Raw genomic sequence first — 12392 nt, 5'->3', positions numbered from 1 at the left:
CATGCAGCCCAATTCCTGATTCATGGGGCATATGTTCAGTGTACAGGGCTGTCTGCCAAGTGGTAGAGGCCTTCAGAGAGCAGACTGACACAACCCCTATCTTCAGGAAGCAGCATTCCTAAGCAGCCCTTCCACCCATTAGAACACTTCAAACTGTTGTTAGTTTTAAGTAGACAAAGATCACATCTACTTTCTTGAATGATTATACCTCCAAAATTTCTAAATATAAACTTAAACCGTAATACCTCCTACACACATACACACAGAGTCCTTAAATCAGAAGAGTGATTTTCACCATCAGTCACAGTTTTTCCCCAACTTTTTATTTTGAAAAATTTCAAACAAATTGCAAATGGAAAAGTTACAAGTAGCACAGTGAACACCGTAAGCTGCTCATTTAGATTCATCAATTTCATGGCATTTGCTTTCTCTCTTTCTGCTTTTTAATTCTTTATTTTCTGCTGAACCATTTAAGAGTTAATTATAGACACAGTGACACTTCATCCCAAAATACTTCAGCATGTATTTCCTAAGAACAAGGACATTCCTCCTGCATAACCATAGAATAAGAATCTCACTCAGGAAGTTTAACATTAATGTGCTAGCATTATCTAATATACAGTGTATATTCAAATATTCCCAGTTGTCCCAACGATCTCCTTTATAGGTTTTTTTCCCCTTTAATCTACCCTTCAGAAAGAAAAAAGAATTAAAAAAAATCACACATTACATTTAACTGTCATGTCTCATCCAGTTATTCTGAAATTCAGGCCTTCCCCCTGTGGAGCTGGAGCTACTGTTTTCCTTTTAATTTTTACTTACATCAATGGGCCTCATAACTAAAGGCAACAATTTTTCATCTTCATTGTTGATTCATGTACTTGGAAGAAAAGGTAGCTTCTACTTAGCTTTAAACCATATTTAAATAGAATAATAAATGCTAACAGCAGCCGCACAATGACAAGTCTGGGCGGGGAAGGAACAGTGCGTTCAACTTGGGGCACGTTCAAGTCAAAGTGATGACAGCGCATCCAGGTGACAAGACCAACAGGCCGTGGTCGGCAATGAGAACTTGATCCTCTCCTTAGGTAAGGTGCCGAAAGTCACTTCCAGAGGAGTGAGAGGGGAGACCACAGAGTGGGTGACTCTCCCAGGGGAGAGACTGCTCTGTGAGGAGGGCCAGTCTGAACCTTGGAAGGCATCCAGCCCAGAGAAGCAGCAGGCCGCCCTGAAGACGCAGAAGAGTCAGGGGAGTGGGGAGCCCAAGTAATGAGGAAGAAACAATGAATCCCACCCTGAACTGTGTATGGTTTTTAATTCAAGGTGTGAATTAATTCTCAGGACCAGAACAGGAGAGGGGCCCTGGGCCTCAGAGGTGTGCCAGCGGGAGTCAGATCAGGTAACCTTCCGGAGACGCAGGGTGGAGGGCAGGCTAGAGGTGCAAAACCCCAGACCTTAGCTCTCCTGAGATAAAACTCCTTTAGGTGAGGAAAGAATCCAGAATAATCATCAGGAAGAGAAGTTGCCGAGGAGACCATGGAGGGACAAGCTGGAGGACAAAAGCCAATTCAGTTGGGGTGGCCAGGGAACAAGTGGAAAGAATTTGTGTCCTTGACCACATCGAGCCACCGAGTTAACCAACTCCAAAACTGCCGCACCTCTGGCCTCTTGTCCAAAATAGTAAAATTTTGTCTTACTGAAAAACAAGAGGCCTCCTAAGTGGATGAATTTAGAAACCCTCTGAAAATCATCTTTGCCCAGAAGTCTTAAGAACAAAGAGAAAGAAGTGAAAATATCAAATAAGTGAACATAGTCACAATGCAGCAAATCCACTCAGCTTGTTAACTAGATCTTACCCATGTAATTGCCTTGAAAATTTTGTGAGGAACAAGCTTATCAGTCAGTAAATCAGTAATTTTAAAGGTCTCAGGGAGAAAACCAGAAAGGCAGGCAAAGGAAAATCTGCTCTATAGGCCCTCAGTTCCTTAAGACGTGAATATGCACACACGTGTATACATGTATGTGTAATGTGGATGCACATACACGTAGGTGTGTGCACACAATACACATACACATGTATGTATGCATGTGTATATAACACAATATATGCATATATGTACAAAATTTGCCCCACACAGGAGGCACTGCTGAATGTGTAAGCATTCCAGATTATTCAGGTGGTGAGAGCAAGGGAGAGTAGAATACTGACTGCTGACGGTTGCAGAGAGGTTTGAGGTGCTCTTGCTACCTAACAAGGGAATTTTTACCAGAATAACTGGAATAAATACGACTTTGACAATACATCAGTTTTAACAAGATTTCAAAGCGCAGGATAAAGTAACAGGAGGGGGAAGTGTCGTGACCCTGTTCCCACTGCTGAGTTTCTCCCCGGTAAACGCTTCTCAGCAGATACTGAATCATCAGGGGGAGATTATTAAACCCTTTTCATGTCTCAGAATTAACCCCATGGTTCAGTTTCCTGAACTTGTTTTAGAGTTGTTTTCAGGACCTTATTTAGAGTTGTTTACAGGACCGTTGAATGAATTTAACAGGCTCTGATGTGTAAACTTAACCCTAAAAAATGTAAGCTTATTTCCTTCAATTTGTAATGAAAATCATCTGTGCTGGAGTTAACAAGAAGAAAGGGGGAAACATATTTGTCACCCTTTCAACCTTCAAATTAAGGGTAGAACTGTTTGAATGAAACATGCAGGGTTCCTTTAGAAACTGTAGTATTGACAACTTCTTTCCCATTCCTCACATCCTCTCATCTGAGGGGGTGGTGCTGGGGGGACGCGAACAGCTGAACATTTCCCACATAGTATTCCCTAAATGGTGTCAAGTGACTGGGAGTGAAGTTTTGGTGACTGGATGATTTATTCACTTAGTCATCGTTGTTCCTTCAGGGGAAACAATAAGAGGCTTTTGTTTGTGTTTCTGTGTGTAGGGTGTGAGGGACGAAGAGAAGAGAAGAGCCATATAATGAAACTTTGGTCCTCTTTTTTACTCTCTCAAAAGAGATCTTTATCTTCAAATTACTATAAATATGTCATAAAAATAGAATATATACTGCATTGTGGCTCTTTCTACATTTTTTTTTTCATGTTTTCCTGGGAAGTTTCTTTTTCCCTTCTCTTTAAAAAAAAAAGTACTGCATGAATATGTTCAAATCATAAAATATTCAAACATGATGGAAATAACAGAGTGAAAAACAAAAGCCTCCCTTCACTGCCCTTGCCCAACCCCCCTCCCAACATTCAGCCCCTGCAAAAAAAGTTCTTTCTTTTTTTAATCTCTATTACTGTGGTTTGGGGCAGTTTCATACTAACAGATGACATATTCAAGCAATAGACGAATTCCAAAATATAGACAATCAGGAATCACTGAAAGTACAGTCCCAGAAAGTGCCAGGGGAAATCGTGGCAGAGTGACTAAACACAGGGCAGGGCAGCTCTCCTGAAACCAGAAACGTCTGGTTTGCTCCTCCCCCTGCCACTTGCTAGCTGGACGCCTGTGAGCACCTTTGTGTCCCCAACTGTGAGGTAGGCACGACTAGAGAAACCTAAAGTGAGATGGTGTAGGGGAAACACCAAGCAAGTACCTGCCATGTGCTAGGTCTTTGGCAAATACTAGTCTTCCTCCCACTTCCGGAGGAACTTTGATGCCTCTCAAGCACACATTGATTTATTATTGCTGGTGAGGTTCTAGTTTTATCTGTGTGCCACAGGGAAATTACTATCCTGTTTTCTACGCTGTTTATAAAAGGTGAAAAGGGAGCATGCTTTGCTCTCCTGCCAAACTGCTCGCAGCACATCAGTGTTTTATAGGCTAACTAAAGGCTGGCAGATAAATAGATCTGCATTGTACTTAGGTTCAGGCAGTGGATGTGAATTCAGGCAAGAATATTGAGGGTTATGAAATCCTGATAATCGTGGGTAGGTTATTTCCTGGAATCCTGTATCATTGAGTGACTGATTCAAAGACCAAGTTGAGTAATTGGAGAACACTGATTTAAGAACATTGGATTCTTTAAAAAAGTATGTGTGTAATGTTAACAGGGCTATTTGGGAGTTCATAACTTGTGATTTTGATGTTCGTCACCAAAAACAAGCAACCAAAATACCAACCAAAAAGAAAAAGGAAAAACCCTACTCTGCAATCCAACAGGCAAGCTCAAATGTAGTAAGATGAAAGTATCGTGCAGAAGGTAAAAAATGTAAGGCTTCTGAAGGAATCCTCAAGCGTTTTCTGCAGCCTTTGAAGCATAGAGTGCCCTCTACTGGTTGCCTTCCAGAAAGCCAGGCAGCCAGAGAGGACTCAAATGTTTTGAAACACCGTAAATACAACCTTTTATCTCTGTAACTTTACCGTAGCGTGACCCTTTTTCAAAGGCTAATCATCTGAAAGAGAGCCATGACTCTTTTTTTGGTTTAAACTTGATTCCTTAATCAGAAGTGTGTCTGAGATACCACTTTAAATGTGATCAGTTACATCTCTTGGATCCTAAGTTTTAAGGTAATCAGCATTTCGGAAGAATAATAAAATGGAATAAAGTGGCCCTAAAATATTTAACTGGATTTTACATTTAAAAAATACATTTTGTTGTAGGGTACACAGTTTCTAGTATACACTACTCTTTCTGTACTAGTTTATCAATTTCCTGTAAATCTATCATTATTTCAAAATAAAAAATTGGGAAAAAATCTAGTGACTTTATTTGGCAGCTTTAAATCACTGAAGTCTTTCTTTGAGCTTATTGAACTGTAATGGAAAGAAAATACCCAAGACAAAGATAAAAATAAGTGCATCATTTGAAATTGGATTTCTCTATTCTTTTTCTTTTCCTGCTCTCCTCTTGCTGGTGGCCCAGAGCTCTTCCTGATAGCCCTTGAGGAACCTGCAAGGATCTAGCAAGAAGAGGTAAGCCCATGCTTGTTGGCCATCAGAGCTAACCAGACTTTTACTGTGAACTAGCTTGCTGCTTTTCATATGCGTGTTTAAAAGCAGAATCCTTATCTTCTAATGCAGAAGAATCCTTGTCTTCTAACCCAGAATTCATCTGCTTTTCATTCACCCATGCATTCATTTATTCCACGGTTATTGAGCACCTATTCTGTGCTACATGCTGTCTATATGTCATGAATATGTGTCGCTTCTACCACATAAGGGTCTAAAATTTAACCACATTCCTTTTAACATTAAAACTAACACACACACACACACCAATCCCAGGAAAATCTTTTTTTTCCTCCCCAGAATTTTTCTCTGTAATAAATCTGTGAATTCGAGAAGGCTGACTCAGGCTACGACCCAGTCCTCCACTTGGCTTGCCTACTGGTCTTTGCTGGGAGTGTGGGGACTCAGAGATATGGACTAGTTTTCATTGCCCCCAGCATTGCCTGGATGGTGCTCCACCACAGATACTGGCATGGGTCCTAGAAGAGGGTGGGAGGATGTTCTTACCCACCCAGTGTTACTGCACACAGAGGCCAGAAATCCCAAACTGCTCTTTAAACACAGACACACACACACACATACACTCACCAGAGCCCACCTTTCCCTAGAGGACTGGCAGCAGGAATACCCAGTCTTGCATCCATGACCTGAGAAATCTCCAGAACAAAGTCCTGTTCTTCATCTGGACTCCTCATCCAGGTCACATCCTTGGTTACCTCGTTCCACGTAGTAGGGATGGGACTCTGTCTCTTTCCTCCTGTCTTTCCATTGCATCTCTCCCTTCCCAGGTTGGTGGACATTAAGGTGCCTCTGTGGAACTGTGGGATTTGGGGAAATACAAGCTGAAAGTCAATGATCTATTTAAAACCTCTTACTTTATAGGTAAGAAAAATGAGACCCAGAGGTGTTGAAAACTGCTTATCTGGATCTGAAACCAGGATCTCCTAGTTTCAAACCCTTTGCTTCTTCTGTTGCTTTGTGTTGTTTCTCTTGTAACTTGGAAGATTTATTTGCCCTAGGTCCCATTCCCTCTGAGCCCAGCCTTAGGTAGTTATACCTTGAAAAACAGTCTCACAAACTAATTCATAATTGGATGTTTATGGCCAATAACAGCTTGATAAGTTGCTTCTATCAAAGAGTATCTGTTAAAGTCCCAGGAGGAGACAGATGGCACACTCAAATTAGGATAATTCAAGTTGGGTTTAATAATGGTACTATTTATACAAGTGTGTGTTGTGTGTAGGGAGAGACCACAAGACTATTCCTACCCCTCGTCCTGGAAGTGTTACCCAAAATATTGGGAGTTTGGAGCAGAGAAAGGTTTATTGCAGGGCCAAGCAAAGAGAATGAGTGGCTTGTGCCCCCAAAACCCAAACCCCCTGAAGGTTCTCAGGGAGAACTTTTAAAGGCAAAATTTGGGGCGAGAGCTGCAGGGTGTGTGTGTTTCTTCTAATTGGTTGGTGATGAGTTAACAGGACAGTGTTCCAGGAATCTTATACTCAACCTGAAGTTACCACCTTCACCTGGGTGGGGGCCTTAGTTCCTGCAGAAGAACTTAGGGATAAGGTTATATATATATTCCTTGAGGAGGAACCAGGACCCTGTCTCAAGGCTGCACATTGTTTCTTGACTGCTCCTCCTTTCTGCATTCTCTCCCTTTTCTGATTAGCAACCCTTTGAATCTGCCCTTTGAAACTCAGGGAAGGTCAAGGAGGCTGAACGAAGTCTATTTCCTACAAACAAGAAATGAGAGACACAGAAAAGATTTGTACCAGGGAGGACCCCACAGGGTCCTGCTCTGTTTCAGAAGGATGAAGAGAGGAAGCAGACTCTAGAGAGACATGGAGTTTGTTAGAAGAGGAGCTTTGACCTTTGGTCAAGGGACCCAAGCAGCCCAAGGTGACTTTTCAGTTGCACAGTTATAACACCACCCTCGCTGTCCTCTCTTACCTCTGATCTCTCCTGGGAATCTCCACTGGGTGAACCCAACTGGAAATCAGTGACATTGAACTAGTCTGTACAGGTCAGCAGGGTGAAGAAGGGTAGAGAGTGGACCTAGAGGGCAATGGAAAATACCTTTTCTACAAGGTGATGAAGTAAAATTCATATTTTATGGGAAGATAAGAAAAATGTAAACATAACAATTTTCTTTGCCTGTTTGAGCCTCCTCCCTCCCTTTTAGTGTGTGTTGTGCATCTGCTTTACCCAGACCTCTTTAGGAGATAACATTCTTTCTCACTCTCTTAAAGGGTCACAACTGCTTAGGAGCTAACCTTCCTTCTTAATCTTGAGCTTTCCAAAAGACTGCCTCCTGATAAATATCATGTTGGCTCAAATAAAATTATGTATTTCCTTCTTAGATCCACTATTGATTAGTTTTTTGTCAACAAAGTTCACATAGAATTTAGTAACGGACTTTTGGAGTCACCTGATGATGACTCATTGTGATATTGTGATTTATAATAAGAAATATATATTTAGTCTTAGGCCCTGTTTCTAACACAGAGCTCCTAAAAAGGTTCTGTGGAAAAACAAAGGGAAAGCAGTCTCTGGAAGGGAGCTTTCCCAGTGCCCTCAAGTCATACCACATAGCCTGTCCTGGAGTGACTCTTACCGTGACCTGTGCTGTATATTTCTTTGATATGAGTCACACAAAGGGATTTTTAAATGGAAGGGTGTAGTCTCTTAGGTCCACACAGGTGGCTGGGTAGTCCCCCCAAGTACTGTCTGAGCAAAGAGGAGAGCCTTGCTTAGAGTGAAGCCAAAACCGGGTCCAGGCATGCACTGGTCCCCAGGGGAGAGCCTGAGGTAAAATGGAAGGAATTGCCGAACTTCTGCTAAAGGTTTCTTCAAAGAAAAAACTAGTCATTCCCAGGAAATTTCTCCAAAGTTAAAAAGAGAAACTTTTTTAAAGAGAACAAAACCTTAGGAGATTAATGTTACTGTTTTTCTTTGGCTAATTTCTTAATTAGCGTATGTTTAAGTTTTGATTTAAAGTAAGTCAATTGGGACAGCATATCTGGAGGAATTTTATCTTAAAACTGACCAAACCCTGATTGTGTAAGATAAGATACTTGAATCATTGAGGATCCAAGTTGTGCTTTGAATTCTGTGACATTTTTATAAGGGTAAAATAAAGGGTTACTGTCTACTTTAATTACTGTTATAAATAGCTTTATAATGTGAAAGACTCATTGCTTAACTCTAAGAGTTCTGAATTTTTATTTTTTAAAAGGATATATAAACCTTTACCTATTAAAATAAATTTTAATTCAATACTTAAAAAAATGATAAGGTAAGTCAACTGACTCTTAAAAACCAGATTATATTACTAAAGTCTTAAAAATATTGTTTGTGTAGTTTAAAAGAACACTTGAAATGCAAACTACATTTTTAGTGTTTCTTCAAATAAATTAATAGAAAAAGGCTGATGGGAGAAAAATCTTGAAGCACAAAATATTTTAAAGAAGATTTAGTTTAAGGAAAGCACCCACATATCCCTAATTTATGGCAAGATAGTTATAGCTAGTACTCATTATAAATCCCCAAAGTCCAACTAAGTAAATGCATTTATCTTTGATAAGAGTGAGACCTTCAGAGGGAGATATCTGAGCAGTGATGGAGAAGGAGGACGGGACTTGGACTGAATCTTTTTTCAACAAGTAGTCAAAGCTAGGGAGTCTATACATACAGTAAGACTCTAGAAGAAAGAAAAGAACACAAGAATCAATTTAGTCTCTACCTTTCCTGCCACAGCCAGTCACCTCATAGAGGCTGTCTCTATCTTTTATAAACACTTCTCAATCCTGACGACAAATAGAAATGAAAATGGAGTAACTGCAGTTCAGACATACAAAATGGCAGGTGGCCATTGAGGATCTGGTTTCATACGTGTACCTGCATGCCCGAGAACTTGAACTTTCTTTGAACTGTACTAGACCCAAAGACACCACGAGCCATATTGAGAACAACACTTGCCAGCTGCAACCTTATTGTCTGAAGGTCTCCCCTTGTCACTGTGCCGCCATTTCGGACCCAACCAATCCTTACTTACCAAGTGCCCTTACTTCTTGCCAATTCCAATTATTATTCTTGATAAACAACTCATGTAACTAAATGTAACCTTGTAGTTTTTGCCTTTATAAGCTCCCTCCATTTTGTAGTCCAATGATTCAAGTGCTTCTTGAATCTGTGTCTTATCAGCTACAGTCCTAACAAACCCCAAGTAAACACCTTCTTATTTCAATCAGTTCTCCATTTCTGAAGTTTTGGTTAACAGCCCATTTCTCTAACCTCCAGCTTGATTGCCACTCCGCTTTAGTCCCTCTCAATCATATCTGGGTGGTGTGATATCTTCCTAACTAGTATCCTGCCTTATTTTCCCAACTTCCACGCCCTTCATCCATCTTCCACCTGTCAGGGAGAATTATTTTTAAGATGCAAGTCTGACCATTCACTTCTCTGCTTAAAACCTTTCAATGACTTTACCTCATCACAATATATTCTGTATCAGTGACAAATTATCCTAAAATGGAGGGGAGGGTACAGCTCAGTGGAAGAGCACATGCATAGCATGCATGAGGTCTTGGGTTCAATCCCCAATACCTCCATTAAAAATAAATAAACCTAATTACCTCCACCCCCACCAAATTTTTTAAAAAAACAGGCAAGAAAAATTATCCTAAAATGTAGTGGCTTAAAACAACAGTAATCACGTATGGGTCAGGAATTTGGAAAGGGCTTGGCCAGCCAAGTCCTTGCTTGAGGTCTTTCATGAGGATGCGGTCAGATTTTGGCTGGGGTTGCTGTTACCAGAGGCAACGATCACTGGGGGCCATCTTGGAAACAGCTTAGTACACGTACCTAGGATAACATCTAATCTTAAAGTGTCCTACAAGGTCATTCACCCTTGTCATCAGGAATAAGGACTTGCCATGTCCTAGTACATCTCCAAGTTTGCTATTTCAGAAGTTAAGGGATAGTTTCTCATTCATTTACTCCTAACGTCCAGTAATTAGAGGTGAGGGCTCTATTCCAATTGGCTCATTTATTTCAATTTTCTTGGGGAAACAAGGATTAGTACCACTTAAAAATAAAATATTCTTTCGTTAGCATTACTGACAAATACAACATGATATCTAAGTCATGTATGTAAAACAATATACATTAAGTATGTATATTTAGAGCAACATAAAATTAACACCTAAAGTTTAATGTATTTGATAACTTAGGTATCGCATACTTAATATTAAGCACAAAGTTCAGTTAAAATTAAATGTACCCAATATTTCTCATCTGCTCTCTCTTCTGAAGACAAGAAAAGCACAGTACTCTTCTTTATTTCTTCCTGTAGTGCCTCCCAGTCCAATTCTTAGCGTAAAGTAGATGGTCATGAAATAATCGTTGGATTGGACCGAGTAATACCAGGAATAAATAATCCCCCAGCCCTCTCTTTGCAGTTCTTTCTCAATTTCTGCAGCACAGTTGACAGTATTGCGTTCCAAGCATTTTACATGTATTATCTCATTTAATCTTTATACCAATCTTAATGACAGTGGAACTTTATTTTACCTATTTTATAAGTGAGAGAACTGAGGCTTAAGAGAGTTGATTCCCTACTATTCATATCCTCTCCAAGTTCTCTATATTCTATAGTTTCAGTCCAGAAAAAGACTCTTCAATTATTCTTATACCTAGTTATGAATATACTGATTCTATGGTTTCTATTTGAAAGATGGTTGTGCACATATTTAGCAACAACATTATTGAAGTAACTTTTCCTTCAGACTATAGAGAAATGTGCTGGAGAAGACCTAAACAGAAAGTATGGTACTCCTCACTTCTAAGATACAGCCTTACTGTTCTCATTTTAAAGTTTTGAAATCAGGATACGTAGCTTATGGTTGGTGTGAACATTTAATACACTGCTTTTTTCTTCCCCCTCAAATGCTTAGAGCACAGAAGTACATTATGTCAAAGACATGGCCCACATCTCTGCTTCCCCATGGTCTGTTAAAGAATGTGATGACTGTGACAATACATATGCTTCATAAAGCTGGGCTGACATCCTGTTGTCTTCCAGAAACTTGCTGGCTTTCTGCCATACTTTTACATTTACAAAATGCATCTGCAGAGTTCAGCATTTTTAATTTTGAGTGGTTAAAGCACTTTAGAAACTGGTTTCTCTTCTGTTTCTCTTCTGTAGTAAACAGGGGTATAATATTCAGTCTCTTACATGTCAAAGAAAGGACCATTGATTTTCTTGGAAAAGACCATTTTTCCCCTCATATAATAACTTAAGCATATTAACTTAAGGGCTGTTGTCATTATCTTCATCATCACCATCACTATCACCATCATCATCATGTGGTGGAGGAAAAATTCAACACTGCAGTGTTCCTTCCAGAGTTATAATTGCTAAAGTTGAAGAGCACATTTGAAAATTAATTATGAAGATGAGACTTTTGGGAATAACTTGGATGGCCTGAAGCCAGTAAAGAAAGAGCTAAACTGCTTTATAAGAAATGAATGAGAATTTGGGGGATTGAGGATCAGTAAGTTAGGGAAGGATGTGGGCTAAAGCAAGATGGTGGGGGAACGAAGGCTGAAATCTGGCCCACTTTCTGATGTCAAGCTGAGTACTGCAAGGCCTTCTGAAGAAGGGCTGCCTTTTTATAAACGTGCACAAAGGTGTCATATGGGCCAGCAGTGACCCCAAGAGGGACCCAGCACAATGCCAAGAGACTACAGTGGATGGAACCGATACAGGGTGATTTCTCCATAAGAAAGAGTGGGTCAGGACCCAGTTCAGAAATGTTAAAATCCAGTTTAGGTCATTCTGTCCTAGAATATCATCTCTGCCATGACTCTCTCTTTGAGAATATCAGCTTGCATATAGTATGGATGAGTGATGCTTCAGGGAGAAGAAATTTTTACCTGCCTTAAAAAGCTAAAAAACTTTTGGACAAAATATTTGAAACAGCAGTTTCAAATTCAGACATTAGACAACAGGCAGCACAGGACAGTGATGAAAGGAAACAAAAGAAATGAACTCCATGTTTGCCCCATCGTATTCCAACATAAAATTCTATAATCAGCAAAAATATCTTTCAAAAATAAAGGTTAAATAAAGAATTTTTCATATATACAAAAGCTGAAATAATTTATCTGAAAACCAGGATTACCAGAATTGTTATAAGAAGTTCTTCAGAGAGAAGAAAAATTATATCAGATGAATATCTGTACCCACACAAGGAAATTAAGAGAACTGAAAATAGTAAATTTGTGGAAAAATATAAAAATCACTCATTTTAAATTAGCAATGTTTATTATTTTTCTTGTAAACAAAATAATTATTTGTTTCTACAACAAATGTAGAAATAAAATGTATAACAACAAAGGATAGGAGGGAAATTGAAGATGTACTGCTGTAAGGT

Source organism: Vicugna pacos, chromosome 6, assembly GCF_048564905.1.
Source record: "Vicugna pacos chromosome 6, VicPac4, whole genome shotgun sequence".
In the NCBI taxonomy this organism is placed as follows: domain Eukaryota; kingdom Metazoa; phylum Chordata; class Mammalia; order Artiodactyla; family Camelidae; genus Vicugna; species Vicugna pacos.
This window is presented reverse-complemented; position numbering follows the sequence as displayed.